General features: G+C 41.3%; 1 protein-coding gene across 2 annotated transcripts in view; it reads left to right on the forward strand.

Moving 5' to 3' along the window:
- Positions 1-18,873, forward strand: part of SULF2 (sulfatase 2) — a 277,195-nt gene that overhangs the window by 126,207 nt on the left and 132,115 nt on the right. For both annotated transcript variants that reach the window (XM_033963557.1, XM_033963556.1), the window contains exon 2: positions 17,418-17,487. The gene's annotated coding sequence lies outside the window, so the exon portion shown is untranslated. The remainder of the gene's footprint in view (positions 1-17,417; positions 17,488-18,873) is intronic.

Here is an 18,873-nt window from a genome sequence, read left to right on the forward strand (position 1 = left end):
AGTTTGGTTGCTATGTAGCTAGGCAGCGTGTTGTGTATGGACTTGAACACAAGTACTAAGCCTTTGAAGATGCAGTTTTTGGCTGGTTCATAGTCTAAAGCGCGTGAGGACAAAGGCGCGCGGACAACTGAGCGCAGGACTTCATCACACCAAAGAAAAACCGTATTTTAAAGGGCTCCGACGGGGGGTGTTGGTAGGGAAACCCCCCCCCCCACTTTACTTAATAGAGATCGCGCTGGCGGCGTGGGGTGTTTGGGGGGTTGTAACCCCCCTCATTATGCTGGAAACTTAACTTTTTCCCTGTTTTTTAGGTTTTAAGTTTTCAGTATAATGTGGGGGGTTATACCCCCCACACCCCCACAACATGGCAGCATGAGGCAGCGTGATCCCTATTAAGTAGAGTTGGGGGGTTCCCCCCCCCACATCCCCCGTCAGAGTCTTTTAAAATACGGGTTGTCCGCGCTTGGTTGTCGGCGCGCCTTTGTCCTCGCGCGCTTTTGACCCGTCACCCATTTGGCTATGGGGAGCCAGTGGGCTGATGCTATTGCTTAGGATACTGAATCTTGGATTGCTGTGTTTTGTACACATTGGAGACGCTTTTATATTTTTTGCTGTCAGTCCGTTGAATGAAGAATTGCAGTAGTCCATGTGGGAGAGGACGAAGGCAAGTTGGGTAAAGTCTGGCTCAGAGAAATAGTTTCTTATTTTCCATAGCTGTAGTAGATAGTAGAACGAAGATGAGACCACTTGTGAGTTATGGTCGTTAAGTGATAAGTTAGAGTCGAGAAGTATCCCTAGGCTGCGTACTTGGTCTTTGGCGGTTAGGGTAAGATGATTCCCAGAGGAGAGAGGGGCGGTTGTAGATGCAGTGCTCTGAGTGGAGCCAAAGGAGTTCAGTTTTTGTGGCGTTTAGTTGGAACTTGTTGGTGGACATCCAGATTTTGATTTATGAGAGAGAGTTTTGCAATCTGGGAGTCACAGTTCTTTCCTAGTGATAGGTATAGTTGAATGTCATTGGCAAAGGAGTGAATCTGGATTTGGTGTTTGTCGGCTATATCCAGGACAGGTGTAATGTAGAGATTAAACAGCAGAGGGGACAGTAGTACTGCTTGTGGCACTTGAGCATATGCCAGATATTGTCCATTTGATGGCCTGTAGAGAAAATGGCCTTAGCTGGCAGGAAAAACATGTGTAAGGGCACACTAAAGCCATTTTTTCCTGCATCATTACAAAAAGACCCCAAGTTATGTTCTGTCTTCAGGAGAACCAGATTGTTACAAGGCCATGGTGATAGCCCACTGGGCTCAACAACCCTTGATAATTGAAATGTTGTACTAAACAACTCCATGAAGCATTAATGTAACATTGGCTTTGAGATCCCCTTCAAAACGGAATTCCAGAATACAGGACAGCATTGAGGACTCTCTGGCAGTAGTTAGATGAAGAAAATTTTTCATACTGGGCATGCTTCTCTGCAGCTAATTTCTAGTTTGCATAATTATTTAATGTTGAATCTTAATATCAATTGTTGTAAAATTCATCCAGATGGCTTTTCCTATTTAGAGTAATAATGCTGTAATGCGATTCAGAGCAGTGTGCTGATTGATAAGCTTGACCAACACCTTTGGCATCCATGCTCAAATGACAGCGGAGTAATAAAAAAAAAGAAAAAAAAAAGTCTTTAATTCTGAGTTTATTGCCTTTTGTCTGCAACAAAGACTGGAAGCCTCGAAGGATTTCAGGAACAGGAGTAGACTGATGAAATTAGATGGTACAATTGCATTTTAGACTGATGTGTAGGTACACTATGGACCTGCTTCACTAATGTTATTTTCTATTCTGGATCTATGGGGGAAAGACCTCAATAAATCTGGCATCAAATATGAGCCTAAAGAAAACAGATTTAACTTTCTGTTAAAGCAACACTTTTTGAAGAAAACATAGCCAGGTTGTGTCACGATTTGATGGTCTTACGAACAAGCGGACTAACTCACGTTTCACACCTGCAGTGGTTGGCCCAGTTGTCCATGTGGCAGTATCTTCTAGCAGTCCCCTCGGTTCGACAAATATTTTACGATACCACATGCAAGACTATTTATTCAGTGGTTGTGCCTACTTTGACATACCCTTCCTTTGGGCCTGAGACAGGTGAATAACCCTAGCAAATTTAAATCCAGTCTGTTTATGAGATTTATAGCTAGGACTAAACGCATATTTTCAGATAATCCCCCTCCGTTTATTTTTATAAAATGTATACCATTCATTTCCCTTTTGTTCCATGTATTACCTGTTATTTGATGTATTTGATGTTGTCTCTTCCCCATGTTAACTTGTATAATAAAAAGAAAAATTTTTAAATATATTTTGTACAATGCACACCGCTTTGGTAATTAAAGCGGTACCTCAAGCTTAAATAAACTTGAAACTTGACACTATAACACATTGAATCACATGCAAAAATATGTAAGTCATTGACTTTTGGCTTAGTCCACGTGTCCATAGGTAAATATTGATGTCTTGGTGCACCAGATCAAAAAAGCTGCAAATCAGGGGGAAATATTGAGACCATGTAATCAAAAATCATTTCATTTTGATGGCTTTTATTTTTTTCAAAGTACCGATTTCCTAAAACAAAAGGATAAGTTGTTTGTTTTTGTGAGAAGACTGCCTATCCTCGTATCCATCTTTGACAGCATTTTCAAAAATCATATGCTGCATGTCGGTAACAAAATCTGAAGACTTTCGGTGCTGGCGGCGTTAACATCCAGAGCATGTAGTGAATGATGACTGATGACGACCAAGATGGCCCATTGAGTTTGCCCAGCTAGATGTCTAAGGCTGTAACTGCAGGTCCACACAGGTCAATGACGCTGTGGAAGCACGGTGCACTAAGTTCACTTTCTCGCTGAACCGTCCATCCATGTAAGGACAAGCACTTCATTAAGGCAGGTTTCCAGAGTTAATGCGGCGAGACATTCTGCGTAATCGTTATCTTTCTAGAAAATATCATTTTACATTGCCATGAGTGGAATGGTTTGGTGGCTGTGTTAGTCCAATCTGTAAGGTAATATGTAGAAACGCAACAAAACATGAAGGGGGGAAAAATACCTTTTTTATTGAACTAACTTTTTTTTATAGCAGTTCTATGAGCATCGGAGCTAATACTCCACATCCGGCGATTAACAAAAAAACCACACAACCGCCTAATGATGGTTTTGTAAAAGGAGTCTAATACAAATATTGGTAGAGCAGGGGTAGGGAACTCCGGTCCTCGAGAGCTGTATTCCAGTCGGGTTTTCAGGATTTCCCCAAAGAATATGCATTGAAAGCAGTGCATGCAAATAGATCTCATGCATATTCATTGGGGAAATCCTGAAAACCCGACTGGAATACGGCTCTCGAGGACCGGAGTTCCCTACCCCTGTGGTAGAGTAACTCTGACCCACCTGTTTTACTAAGGTGCGCTATGCGTTTTAGCGCGGGCCAAATATACACGCGCACTAACCGCTAAAGTGTCCATAGACTAACATGCATACGTTGGCATTTAGCGCGTGGTTAGTGTGCGCTAAAATGCTTAGCACACCTTTGTAAAAGGAGCCGTAGGTGAATAATGGATTCCAAGCAGAAGCAATGTGCTATTATTGAGTTCTTGACGAAGGAGGGGAATGTTCACGGAGATGACACAGATGGCTTGCTGTTGTCAATACAATCAATAAATCAATTTTTAGACTGCATAACCAGGAAGTTCAATGCTGTTTACCTAAGAAGAGCCTCACTGGGTCAGACCAATGGTCCATCAAGGCCAGTAGCCCGTTCCCACAGTGGCCAATCCAGGTCACCAGTGCCTGGCCAAAACCCAAGGTGTAGCAATGCTACCGACACAGGACAAGCAGTGGCTTCCCCGTGTCTTTCTCAATAATAGACTATGGACTTTTCCTCCAGGAACTTGTCCAAACCTTTCTTAAAACCAGCTACGATATCCACTCTTACCACATCCTCTGGGAACGCGTTCCAGAGCTTAACGATTCTCTGAGCCAAAAAAAATTTCCTTCAATTGATTTTAAAGGTATTTCCCTGTAATTTTGAGTGTCCCCTAGTCTTTGTAATTTTTGACAGAATGAAAAATCGATCCTCATGTATCCGTTCTACTCCGCTCAGGGTTTTGTAGTCTTCAATCATATTCCCCTCGGCCGTCTCTTTTCCAAGCTGAAGAGTCCTAACCGTTTTAGTCTTTCCTCATACGAAAGGAGTTCCATTCCCTTTACCATCTTGGTCGCTCTTCTTTGAACCTTTTCTAGCGCCACTATATATTTCTTGATATAAGGAGAACATAATTGAACGCCTATGAATTTTTTTGAAAAGATGAGTTTTCAACTACTTTCTAAACTAGAAGATTAAGGTTAAGATGTTAGGAACAGATTCTTAAAGTCACTATCATGCAATGCAACTTGAAAAGAAATTTTTTTGTGCTTGCATTCAGTAACTGAAGGGAAAACAAATGAGTTGAAAAGACAAATGAATCGGTCAAATATTGTGGAGCTTGACCAGAAGCGACTATACTAAAAACAGCCCAGCTTAAATACAATACATGCCTCCACTGGGAGCCAATGCAACTCTCGATACAGTGGAGTAACATAGTCATACTTCCTTTGATTGTATATAAGTTTTAATTGCCGGGATTCGAGACAAAGTTAGCCAAGTTCCTGCTGAACCAGAACGTATGCAGGTAGGGCTAGTCTCAGGGCACTGGTCTTTGACCAGAGGGCCGCCGCGTGACGGACTGCTGGGCATGATGGACCACTGGTCTGACCCAGCAGTGGCAATTCTTATGTTCTGAATAATTCACATTCTTAGGATGTTTTTCTTGGTTCCTGCAAGATATGCTATATTGCAGTAGTCGAGTTGACTCAGAATTAAAGACTGAACCAGAGATCTGAATATTGGGGCTTCAAAATAGGATCTCGGTGTACCCAATGTCAATGCCGTCATCTCTGTAAACATTCTCTAGCCTTCTGTGGATGTCGGAACAGCTTGTACCCCTCCTTCCCCAAGAACTCGATGACTGCATAAAGGAAGAGTTTCTCTACCAACAGGTGCAATTTGAACGCTCTGTGTCACGTAATAAAAATGTTATGCCCGCTTTTGCATTCGTTTCAGAGTAGGCCACAGAAAACCAGGCATAAATACCTGCACCTAAGTTGTGCATGGATCAGGCATATTTTATAAAAGTTTACCTAACTTTTAGGAATGCCCGTGCTCCTCCCCTGGCCACACCCCTATTTGAGATTTATACGCTAGAAGTGAGTGTAAGTTGTGCACATAACGTCTTGAGTGCCAATTGGCTTCGAAGCTGATGGCTTGTTACGCAATTAAGTTGCATGCGCAAATTAGTTATGCGCACTGATTTGGGCACTCAACTTAGGGTGCCATGTACAGAATTTGGGCGAACTGGTTAAAGCACGTTAGTAAAAAAAAAAAAAAAAAGGCCCAGAGTCAGATGACCAAAAACTCCCCTAATTATGTTGCTTTTATGTCACAGGGAAATAACCGGCCACAAAATCCCTTGCATGGTGAGAGAGACCAGGATGTTTTTGTTTTTTTCTTTTGTTAAGAAGCAGTGCTCCAACAGGGCAGAAGCAGTCTTCAAAAAGCTGCCGGCACTGCTTCCTGAAACCATACAAATGTGAAAATAGGTCTACCCGAGACACATCTTTGCCCAGCTTCTCCTGGTCATAAACTTCCTGTTTTGGTAGATCAGTGCTTCATATCGGAGCAAAAGCTGCGAGTATTGTCTGCCAGATGTACTGTGTAGATTGAGGATTAGAGATTCCTTTCCACTGGGGATGTTTGCACAAGGTCTACAGTTTTCATCAGATGCTTCATATTAATCCTGTCAATGCTTCTCTTGCAACGTCGCAGAAAGGATGTTTTTCAGCCAAATAGGTAGTTTTTCATGCTGTCTTCTAGAAAGATAATACAGCTTGCCTGTTTCCCCAATTAAACTTGTTTGGGGAAGCCATCGCTTACAGTTTGGTGACCCGTAGCACAGGGAGGCCAGTGCCTGTTTTCCAAAGGCTCGCTCTCGTTTTGTGCCTATAGGGGAAATACCTAGCAAGTTTGACCATTAATAAGCAACTTGCTAAGGACTGCAGTAAGAGTCATTGCAATTATTTATTTAGTTATTCTTTCAATTTTCCATACTGCTCTCCCAGGAGAGCTCAGAATGATTTACATGAATTAATTCAGATAGTCAAGCTTTTTTTTCCTTGCCTGTCCCGGTGGGTTCACAATCTACCTAATATATACCTTGGGCCTTAAGGGACCAAGTGACCTGTCCAAGGTCACAAGGAGCAGCGTGTGTCAGAACCCATAGCCTCAGGGTGCCAAGGCTGCAGTTCCAACCCCTGCGCCACGCTCTCAGACATAGTATGATAGTATATAGCATTTAAAATATTATCCGACGGGGATGGCAAAACGTAGTTAAAACATGGTGAAACATACGACAAACATGGTATAGTGAGAAATAGTCTGGTGAGCCAAGTATTACAAAGCACGGGTAACATGGAATGGCATGACTTGGCAAAATTGATAAGGCAAGCGAGCATGATGAAACACAGCATAGGAGACATGGAACAGCAAACATCGCGTGGCAGATATGGCATGAGAGATTGAAGCATGATAGACAGTGTGGCAAACATAATATGGTAAATACGGTACAAGGTATAGCACATAGGTAGGCAATTCCGGTCCTCGAGAACCGGAGCCAGGTCAGGTTTTCAGGATATCCACAATGAATATGAATGAGATAGATTTGCATGCACTGCCTCCTTGAGATGCAAATCTATCTCATGCATATTTATTGTGGATATCCTGAAAACCTGACCTGGCTCTGGTTCTCAAGGACCAGAATTGCCTACCCTTGGTATAGTAGAACAAAGAGGGAGAATTGTATGAAAGAGTGTGGAAGAACATTGTATGAGAAAACACGGCACGGTCATGGTCACAATGGTTAAAATGTCATACCTAACACCTTAAAATTTACTGCAGATATCTCCTGCAGCTATTAATATGTTTTATAAACTTTCTAGACCAGAGATGGGCAACTCCAGTCCTCGAGGGCCGGAATCCAGTCGCTGAGAGGATTCCGCTGCAGAGTTAGCGTGCATTTTTGGATTTTTCTTGACTATTTACCTTTGCTTATGCCGAAACGGAGGGGCTGTAGCTCTGCTGGAGCCTCGCGGAGTTCTGCCCCGGCCAGCTTCGCTAGCATTGATCAACTCCTGCGCTGAATGCAGAATGTCACAGTGGCGTCGGCACGCCCGCAGGAGACGCGCCGGGGCGATATGGAAGCGTTCTCTATGAGCCTAGAGACTACCCTTAGCCCCGATGCCAGAGTGCCTTCTCCTCCTCCTCAGACCGCCAGCTCCCCGCGGTTGGAAGTACCACCGGAAGGCAGTGAGGGACTTCTTCCGGAGGCTATTGGGACCAAGGAAGGGAGCATGGATTTGGATTCCCTGCTTTTACAGGGTAAGCCTTTGGAATCTGAGGACTTGTCATCGCCTCGTTCTGTTCGAGAGCAGGAGAACCACAGTCAGGAAGATATATCGGATGGTGAGAGTTTTACCTTTAAAGAACTTCCTATCACTTTAAAGAAACCCCAAGAAGTAACTCTTGAAGCAATTTGGGATCTCGTGGCGGATCTAGCAAAATCAATTAAGCCCCAATTGTCTCAGTTGGAGAGTAAGATACATTCCCAAGAAAACAAAATAAAGAATATAAAAGTTGATGTAGAAGATTTAAAAAATTAAACACTGGTGTCTTCCCAGGAGATGAAATCAATTTACTGAAACACTGGTGAGAGAGAACATTAATTTAAGGAGAAAATTGGAGTCTCTAGAAAACTTTTCCCGTAACAACAATCTTAGACTAATCAATTTTCCTAGGGTTGCAGCAGTGACTCCTAGAGACATGTTGAAACGTTACTTGAAGGAAGTCCTAGAAATAACTGAGGAATTAATGCCGCCATTCACCCAAGTGTATTTATTATTTGCCAGTTAAAAGGGAAGAAAAATTGAAGGAAGATGATCAACAAATGTCAAACATTTCAACGGTTTTGGAACTTTCGGATAGGGAAATAGCAATGCCAGCAACTCTTCTTCTCACAGTGGCCTTAGCACCTGATAAGAACTGGTTATTGAGACTTTTCTTTAAAAACAAACAAAAAGATTTTCTTGGGTATAAGATTCAAATGTTTCCAGATCTGTCACGAGACACACAAAAACGTCGACGTGAATTTCTGTTGGTAAAACCAGGTGTTATAGCTCTAGGGGCGACTTTCTTTCTTTGTCACCCATGTAAATGCGTGATATTGCATCAAATGCAAAAATATGTATTCTTTGAACCTAAGTCAACTTGTAGCCTTTCTGTCAATGGCCCCCTGAAAAAAGGAGGAGAGATATGAGTACTCTTTGATTATATGACCTTCTAGATCAGCCTATACAACCCTTAATCTTATAGATTGCTATTTTGTAATTTCTTATTATATTTTTCGCCGATTCTACATCTTGGATTGATGAGGACTTGAGTTAAAGTTAAGCTATATATGTATGCTTATGTTTATGTTTATGGGTATCTGTGTTATGATAACAGATAATAATCTGCTTTGTTTTGTATCATATTGTAATCCGCATTATACTTTATTTTCTGCCTATCTTTACCTTTCTGTACAAGTTTATACTTGTTCTATTAATTGAAAAATTATAAATTAATTAATTTAAAAAAAAAACCTACTAATACTGTGTACCTACCATATTAAAGATTTCATATTCTACATACAAATCCAGAGAGGGGGGAGGGGAGGGGATTGTTTATTTTGTATTCATGTATAGTACATAGGTGTTTTTCAAGAACGTTATTGATGAATAATCTGTTTTTATAGAATTAATAAACAATTTAAACAGGGAAGTTCATTAAAGGTAGAACGAAATATTTTTTTGTTGTTGTTAATCTTTCTTTTTTTCATTTTTGGAACTTTAGGGCCCCCTTTTTACAAGGCTGTGTTAAGCCTTTTTATCACTGGCTGCGGCGGCATTAGTCCGACGCTCCTAGGAATTCTGTGAGCATCGGAGCTAATACCACTGTGGCCGGCAATTAAAAAAAAAAAAAAAAAAGCCTAACACAGCTTCATAAAAGGGGGCGGGTTAATTCTTTTAAATGCACAGCTCATATTATAGCTAAGGTAGTTTTTTTAGTAGCATAATTAGTCCAGCTGGAATCTGACCTTTTTATATGTTGGTCCAATATAACATTTTGCCAGACCAGCAGCTACTACTACTACCAATTATTTCTATAGCGCTACCAGACGCACGCAGCGCTGTACAGAGTCGCAAAGAGTAAAAAACAGTCCCTGCTCAAAAGAGCTTACAATCTAAGCAGGCAAGACAGACAAACAAGATGTTGTGGATACAGTTAAGGGGAACGGTTAATCAACTGGCTAGGTTGGAGGGCAGAGGAGAGTACAGGACAATCGAGCCATTGTGACAACACTGAGGAGGTTGGCTCTTATTGGTGGAATGAGGCATTATGACATCACAATCTCGGATCTGCTTCCCAAAGGCAAACAGGATGTCATGGATACAGTTAAGGGGAACGGTTAATCAGCGGGGTGGGTTGAAGGGCAGAGGAGTAGGGTTAAGAATTGAAAGCTATATGAAAAAGATGGGTTTTCAGTCTGCTTTTAAACAAGGGGCTTGACGGACAAACCCGGGTAATTTGGTCCAGGCAGCTAGATGAAAGGAACAAAGTCTGGAATTGGCAGTGGAGGAGAAGTGTAACGTTAAGAGTGACTTAGGGAATCCGTCTTAAACATAATGCCCACATCATAAGTATATACATTTTATTAGATTTAAAGAAGGCACTGCCAAAACGCCTGGGTAGCTTGCAGGGTGCTTTGTATCCACAGGGCCTGCAAGGGAATTTTCAAAAGGAAACCTCCTGTGGAGTTTATCTTTTAAAAGTCTGATGTTACACGTGACGTGGCTAGGTCTGAACCTATGTACTATGAACCTGCATAGGGTAATTTTGAAAATGCAGCCCTCGTGTGCCTTTCTCTTCCTTGACTGAACTCCGCCTGCTTTTAATTTGTTTTCTTTTCTTTTAATATGTATTTCTCCCACTTTCCTCTTGTTTTCAAGTATGTTATATGTCCCAGTCAATAAGTATGTTTAAAATGTCCTCCCCTTGTTTTATTTTATATTGTAAAACGCTTAGAATTATGATTAGCGGTTCATCAAATCTTAATAAACTTGAAACGTGTGTATAAAAGCGATGCCTCTGAAAACTGGTATTCATTCTTTTACCTGTAATTTTTGTGAGTAAACGCATCTTTATGGACATTAGAAAATTTGAATATTGTCCCCAATATTATTTGGAGTGTGTGGCGCAGTGGTTAGAGCTTCGGCCTCGGCACCCTGAGGTTTTGGGCAAGTCACCTAATTCCCCTTTGCCCAAGATACGTTAGCTAGAGTGTAAGCCCACCAGGACGGACAGGGAAAAATGCTCAAGGTTTTTTTTAAGTGTAAGGTGTTTCCCTCACCCCCACTCCCCTTTCTGGATTAGAAATATGCATTCTCTTTGGTCTGACTCAAAGAATACTACGTCTCAGATTGAACATAATTTATGACTTCATGCAGGTCTGGGGTGGTTTAATTACAATGTCAGTGCTAGATTTATATGGGAAGCATGCTATTTTGGGATACTTGTGTTGACTGAATTCCCTTGTGAATTCAATCATTTAATACTTGAAATGGAAAAAGACCTTCTAATCTTCCTTCTGAATGAGCCGTGAAATAGGATCTGTGAACTACCTGAAGTGTGAAGAGGATAGCATGTCTTAGCACCAGGGATTTCAGATTAGGAAGAAGTGATCCTATCCCTGCAGTATCTGTGTAAGGCAACCGAGTTGGCCACCAACCATAAGATACTATTGCATTTTAAACTAGTGTGGCCAGGAAGCTTCAGGGGAAATGAGAAGGCTTTATAGATTTCCAAACAGTTTGTTTTTAGAAAAAGTCATTGCATGTAGCCTATTCCTCTCCATTATGGCCTCTTGAATGAAACAGATGTATAGACCAATCAGGTTTTCAGGCTAGCCCTAATGAATATGCATGAGAGAGATTTGCTGGGGTGTTGCATAAGTATAGACAGCTCACCAGGTCGTGCAGGTGCAAGGCCGGAGGGTTAGGACATTGATGGGAAGATAGGATTTCGATGAGAAACCTAGGGGGCAAGGGGGCCCCTTCTGGTGATTAAGGCAGGTCATGACCTGTTGGGCCGCCGCGGGGGCGGACTGCTGGGCGGGATGGACCTCTGGTCTGACCCGGCAGAGGCACTGCTTATGTGCTTATGTTCTTATGTTCATATAATGGAAGTGACAGGCATACAAATTTGCTTCATGCATATTCATTAGGGCTAGCCTGAAAACTGATTGGCCTGGTGGTCCTCCAGGACAGGGTTTGGGAACCACTGATCTAGAACACTTTTCCAACAGAACATATATTGAACGTATAATTTCATTGGAGGGACTTTTTTGAGCTACCGAATTGTTTCTGATTCACTACCACAGTTCATTATGATATGAGAGTGCCATCTGTTGGATGTTGATTGTACCCCTGAGGCAGACTCCCAAGCTGAAACATGGACCATGTCGGGTCCATGACACACAGGGCCAAATTCTGTAAAAGAAACCTGAAAGTTAGGTGTCGTTTAGACATCCAGGGGGAAAATGCTAAGTGCGATTCTATAATTCATAGACGTTCTATAGAAAATCACACTCAGAGTCTGGACGTGTCTAAATAGTTAGACGTCCTTTACAGAATTGCCTTTTAGGCATTACATAGACGTCTTCACGATGTCTGTAATGTTATCGCATCTCATTATTATGATGTCATTAGAATGGCGATTTTATGCTGTTTTTCATTAAAATTGTATACAGTGAAATGCTGGCACCACTTTTTTTTTTTTTTTTTTTTGCTTCTGTCACAGGGAGCAGAGTGGGATTTGAACAAATAACGTCAGGGTGCTAAGGCTGTAGCTCTAAACGTTGCACTACACACTCAGATAGTAAACTGCATGTTAATTCCAAAGCCAAACTTATATCCTCTTGATTTACAAGCAGTCATTTCTCTAGGATAAATATCAAAAATGTACTTTCAACACTTGTCCAATTCCTCTTTTGGCCTCTATGTTCCTCAAAGTAAGTGGGGGGGGGGAAATATATATATATATATATATATATATATATATATATATATATATATATATATATATATATATATATATATATATATATATATATTTTTTTTTTTTTATTTTTTTTTTCATGTGCTTTGCTTGAGTAATGCATTATTAAACATATTTTGAGCTTAATATCAACCTGGAGTCCTCTATACCCCAAAAATAAAAGCCCCATTCACCTATAAATGGATGCCTTAGTGACACCTAAGTCACATCCACCTAACTTGCATCTACTTAGCGCCCAGCTCACGCTGAAAAGTAGACCTGTTAGGTAGACGTGTTTGGGCGCTGAGCATGCGATTCTGTAAATGGACGTCCAAATCGAAGCCATGCACATGCCTATTTTTATTTTTTTAGGAGCAACTTTTCCCAATAGATGTCCATGAAATTGTGGACATCTATTTTGACAATTGCGTCCAGCGTTTGGACATCTAAGTTCCAATTTTGTTAGTCATTAATTGGGACTTATTATCCACTATATTTGGATGCCCAAGTCAATGGATGGCCACATTGTGGACACTTAAAGTTAAATGTCCTTTACAGAGTTTGTCCCACAGTGTATAAAGACTATCTTAATAAATATTATCCTATTTGACCTGTCCTGAGTTGATGTGTGCATTTCCTAACTCCACTTGATGCTCTGGATTATCTGACATATCCTGGTGACGTCACAGCATTACCACTGAGTTACTACTTGTAATTATTTCTATAGTGCTACCAGACGCACGCAACGCTGCACAGTCGCAAAGAATAAGTCCCTGCTTGAAAGAGCTTACAAGCTATACAGGCATGTGGGTTTCTTTCTCTTTCCCGGCATCACTTTTAATTAATAGGCAGCGGTGCTATGTAAGGTACTTGGACATGTTGGTTTTACCCTGGCTATCTCAATTCCCATCTCCATGTCTTTTCTCTAATATGGAGCTCTACATTTCATCTCTCTTGCATAATCTCAGAAAATGCTGCGGTTAACATTTTGTCCATCTTCAAATTATAGTAAAGGAAATGTATACAGATGGTGCCCCCATTCTGCTTGTGAGCTATGTTTATAATTCTTCTGAATTAAGGACCTGTGAGGTCCTTAATCTCATGTCCTTTTCCGATTATTCTTGAATCGTTCCAATGAAAGGCGTTGAAGCCTTCTAAAAGAAGAGCTTGCTAGTGTCTAACTTGCTTTTCAGTGTTTTCAGTGTCAAACCAATCTTACCACGCTTTAATGAATGGACCGCTTCTCCTATAAGAGATGGCTTATAAGCATATTTGTTGATGTGAGCAACTTGCCATATTCCACTCTTTATAGCCCACCTTCACATTCCATACTTGTTAACCAACAGGGTCCCCCCAAGATAAAGCAGAATTAGGAAAGGTACAGAGAAGGGTGACAAAAATTTCAAAAGGGTCGATATGACTTGTTGCACAACACTATACAACACTATACAGCAATTTATAAAACAATAACAGAAAAATATCAAGACTTCACAGAGCTTAGTCTTTACTCTCTCTGGGAAATGAGCCAACAATAATTGTTAATAATATACTATATTTAAAAAACCTAAAGTAATGATAAGCATAGCATAATTTCTATATGTCTCTCTGTACCAAAAAAAAAGCATAATGAGTCGACCCTCTCTTGCCATCTGTGAAATTCCTCAAGGATCCGATACCCCTCTGAATGACTCATTTCAGAGGCATCCTGCTGCCCCAGGTCAGGGGTGCTTAACCTTTTTTTTTTTTTTTTGTTCCTGCACCTCTTTAACTGATCAGTGAAACTGTCACTCACACCCCCTTCGTTAGTCATGCCATGTGTCCATTCGTGACTACTGTCAGCTACGTTTTATACTCTTAGCACACCCATATCGGGTCTTTCCTGCATGTAAAGCCATTTTTTTAAAAAAAATCTCTGTTGTAAAAATTGCAAAATATTAAAGAAGTTTCAAGTTTTTCTTAATATTTGATGGATCGCTTATTCAGTTTACTAAGCGATGTACAGCTTTATAAAAACAAATTGTGAAAACAGACCAAATAACTTCGGACTTACAAATCTAAAACAGACATGAGTCGTGGTGGGTAGGGGGGAAAAGTTACAATTCTTTGTTAGAGAGAAAAAAACAGAAAGGGGAAAAACGAGAGTGGGGGGGGGTAAAAAATTTGGGACCTGAAGACATCTGGTCATAGGTCGAAAGATGAAAGGTTGAATGCTATATTATATAAATTCAATTCAATTATACAATCCATTTTAATAATAATGTATTCTGAAACATCATAAATATTATTCTTGCCATACAGATAACATCAAGCTACATACTAAAATAAGCCTCACCACTAATGTAAAACATAACACATAAATAAGACAAATATTCACAAATTATCACATTCCGTTCTGGAATTTATTATCTATCCAGTTTGTACGCTGTTCTTCGTCTTAAACAGATGAGCAGTTCATATATTTCCAATTGCGTTCCATTAAATGTTGCTGAATCGCAAAAAAAATCGCCCTTCACACTCCCTTGCGTTTCTTGCTTTGGTGTAATTAAACGGCAAACAGTCATGTGCTAATGTTGCCGTTGGCACACAGCCATTTTTAAAAAATTTACCATGTGAACACTGAAGGCCTGATTCTCGTTAGACACCGATCTCAGCAGACATCTAAGAGGCAGCCGCCAATTGCATGCCAGTCACGCATAGGCGTCCTAAAGAGAATCGCATCTACATCGCTGAACAGATGCCTTAAATGTAGGCCTGTGTTTTGCAGGCCTTCATGTAAGGCACAGGCGTCAGTCAGTCCTCGAGGGCCGCAATCCAGTCAGGTTTTCAGGATTTCCCCAATGAATATGCATGAGATCTATTAGCGTACAATGAAAGCAGTGCATGAAAATAGATCTCAAGCATATTCATTGGGGAAATCCTGAAAACCCGACTGGATTACGGCCCTCGGACCAACTTTGACACCCCTGATTTAAGGCATATGTCTCGCACCTATGGAGAAGCATAGGGATGCTTAAGCACGCCCAAGGCCACTTCCTCACTTTGGGCGTGCTTAAGCATCCCTACGTGTCTCTGTAGACATGTGACAAATGCCTACACTGTAGGCATCCTTCCCTTTTATTAAAAAATAAATAAAGTGCATCCTGATTGGCTGAGAGACGGCAGAAGGACACCTACCATTGGGACATGCTTTTTTTTTTTTTAGGTATTTATATACTGCCTATCAAAGTTATCTAAGTGGTTTACAATCAAGTACTCAAACATTTTCCAGTGGGCTCACAATCTATCTAATGTACCTTGGACAGCAGAGGATTAAGTGACCTGCCCAGAGTTACAAGGAGTAGCGTGGGGTTTGGAACCCAGAACCTTGGGGTGCTGAGGCTGTAGCTCTAACCATTGTGCCACACTCTCCTCCAATACAAAATCAGACGTAAACCAAGTATAGAACAGTGAAGCCATTGTGACATCACTGATGAGGTTGGCTTTTATTGGTGGAATGAGGCATTATGGCATCGGGGAAAGAGATTGGGACTTGTATACCACCACACTCAAAGCGATTTACATACAGGTACTTCAAGCATTTCCCTATCTGTCCCGGTGGGCTCACAATCTATCTAACGTACAGTAGAGGATAGAATGACATGCACAAGGAGCAGTGTGGGATTTGAACCCACAACCTCAGGGTGCCGAGACCGTAGCTCTAACCACTACACCACTCCTTCCTAACATTTGCAGAACCAGGCCTTTATGGCCTGGTTCTATAAATTGCTAGGTGCCATCCTGAGTGGTGGTCAACGGCACCTAAGTCAACACCTAATACAGGTGACTACTGACGTCTAAGTCACACCATGCATATTCTCTGCCTCTAACCTAGGTGCCACGCTGAATGCCACACGGAACTTCGATTGGTTTTTAATTGACTTTTAGTGGCATTTTCGATTTTCATGCCATTTTTTTTATTTGATTTTTATTTATAAGTTTTCAATTATACAATCAAGATAAACTTGTACAGAAAGAAGATTCATGACAAGAAAATTAACTATAACACCAAAAGTAAATAAGCTTTAATATGTTAACATAAATCTTCTCAAGTCCTCAAATGGATCCAAAGTAATTCAAAAGCGAGTTAACTAAGAAAAATATTCTTTATGAAATCATGAGCTATCGGAGAGTAAGGGCATTTATTCTATTGAGCACTCTCCTCCAATCGGGACAGGGAGAGGAAAGTCGTCAGCTGAAGAGGTTCAAAGAAAACATACTTCTGAGTTTTATAGTGAATTACACATTTACAAGGATGTCTAAGAAAAAAAGTTGCTCCCAAAGCGCCTAATCTAGTTACCAGGACCTTACTGCCACCCATTTTGCGGGCATTAAAGGCTCCTGCGGTACCTACACACTGTCCAGTTGGCACATCTACATTACTTCACGCTAAATGGTAGGCACAGGAATCTCCCTCTGACATTCACCCCTCAAAAAAATTAGAAAAATTTAGTGCATGGTTAGCAAAGATGTCCAAGTTGCTTCAGAATGCCTATGCGCGTCCCACAGTGCTCCATTTTGCCGCTGTATTAGGCGTGCGTTTTTTGCTGCATTAGGTATGCATCAACACCTAACAAAGCTTAAAAAGGTATCTATTCTAAGTGTTTTAGCTGCTAAAAATGCTGCTAACATTTTTGGTATATAATTAGAAAATATCTGGTCATACAATGACGTAGTAAGTAGGGTGCAGGGGGGGGGTAAGAATTGCGCCACCCTGGGTGCAATTTTTCTAAGGGCGCAGCACCCCTCCTCGTTTCCACCACCTCCAGCTGTTTCTCTCCTTGCTTCGCACCCCTTGCCTTCCCTCATACCATTTTTACTTCCCTGGCACGAGGTTGCAGTCCATGTCGCCATCAGCGCTCTCTCTGGTGTCCTTCCCTGACTGGCACCTAGGAAGCGACATCAAAGGTTGAGCCAACACCAATGGTGGGCATGCTGCTCACGCTGGAGAAGCTTTAAAAGGTAGAGGAAAAAGGAAGGGGGTGCATGTGCAGGGGAGTGGCACCACTCACTCTTATTATGCCACTGTGGTCATATAAATTGTTTATACCAGAAAAGCCTAAAGAGTATCGATTCTTAGTACATTATTTAATATTTTGCAGGTTGTCATGTTGAAAATCTTGGAGACTTCATTCTTTGACGTTTGCCTGCAAGTGACTGGATGCTGACCCTGTGAGTATAAAATTATTCAATTCTCTGTTTATCCCCGATTCTACATGATGGTCATTACGAGAGGTCCTTGGAGACATTTTTCTATCTGGTCATAGTTTAGGGACTTTGGGGCTGATTCGGAAAGTGGTGCCTGCTGCGAGTCAATCGGCGATGGATGCCGCTTCCAGAATCGTGGCTACCAGAGACCCTAGGCACCGGGAATGTAGGCCAGGGCTTTTAAAGGCCTACTTTTCCGGCAGCTAGATGTGTCGGAGAATGATGCCTAATTCTGGCACCACCCCTAGCCGTGTCTGCTTCCATGTCAGGCATCACTAGGGGCTCCTTTTATAAAGCCGCGTTAGCGGCTTTATCGCACCGCGACTTTCTATCATGCGCTAACCCCTGCGCTAGCCGAAAAACTACTGCCTACTCAAGAGGAGGCGGTAGCGGCTAGCGCGGCCAGCGGTTTAGCGCACGCTATTACACGCGTTAAACCGCTAAAGTGGCTTTTTAAAAGGATCCCTAGATGTCGCTATGGAAATGCTTCACACCGCCTATTTTTTATATCAATTGTTTTGTAATTGGTTTTTAACGGTGCATTCAATTATCAGGCCACTTAAAGTTGGTTAAGAACAATTACGGTAAGTTAGACGCCGGTATGCGTGCTTCAGATGCCTACCACCACCTAACTGTAGGAATAAGAACATGAGAACATATGATTTGCCCTACAGCTCATTTGCCAGTCAGTTTTTCTGCCTAAGGCTCTTGCGTTCAGACAGTAGCGCCATATTTCTCATGAAACCATTTGTCAGTTTGAGATGAATAGAGGACCCCTGAGGAAGACCATTCTGCCAAAACACGGCCCATGTAGGGTTCAGGATCCAGTGTGCATTTGTTGCTTTGCTCAACACATTGCCTATCTGCTATTTGCTATTCAATAAGCTATTTATTATTCATTCCTGGTTCCAAGTTCAGATTCCACTTTGTGTGCTTTTGGACATTCCTGTTTTTGTGTTGCGCGGGATCTTGGTCCTTTTGCCTCTGATTTTGGGCTCGCCACCTTTGCTGCGCGCCCTCTCAGGGGATCTGTGGATTGTGCCACAGAAAAGCATTTGCTCCGTTAGTGTGCTGGAGCAAAAAAAAGTTTGTGGGACACTTTACTAAATGAAAGGAAACAGGAAGTTTCACTGAAAGTTTTTTTTTTTGTTGTTTTTTTTTTTTTAATTATTTATTAATTTTCAAAATTTTTATAAAAAATGCAAACAAATATACCTTCAGATATAACAAATAACAGCACTTATATTTGAACAAATACTAAAACAAATTACTCTACTCCCTCCCCCCTTCCCCTCCCTCCCTACCTGGATGTATGTAGAAATCAAAGAAATTCCAGGAATTAAGGATTTA

The sequence above is a fragment of the Geotrypetes seraphini genome, chromosome 11 (genome assembly GCF_902459505.1).
Source record: "Geotrypetes seraphini chromosome 11, aGeoSer1.1, whole genome shotgun sequence".
NCBI classification, from domain to species: Eukaryota; Metazoa; Chordata; class Amphibia; order Gymnophiona; family Dermophiidae; genus Geotrypetes; species Geotrypetes seraphini.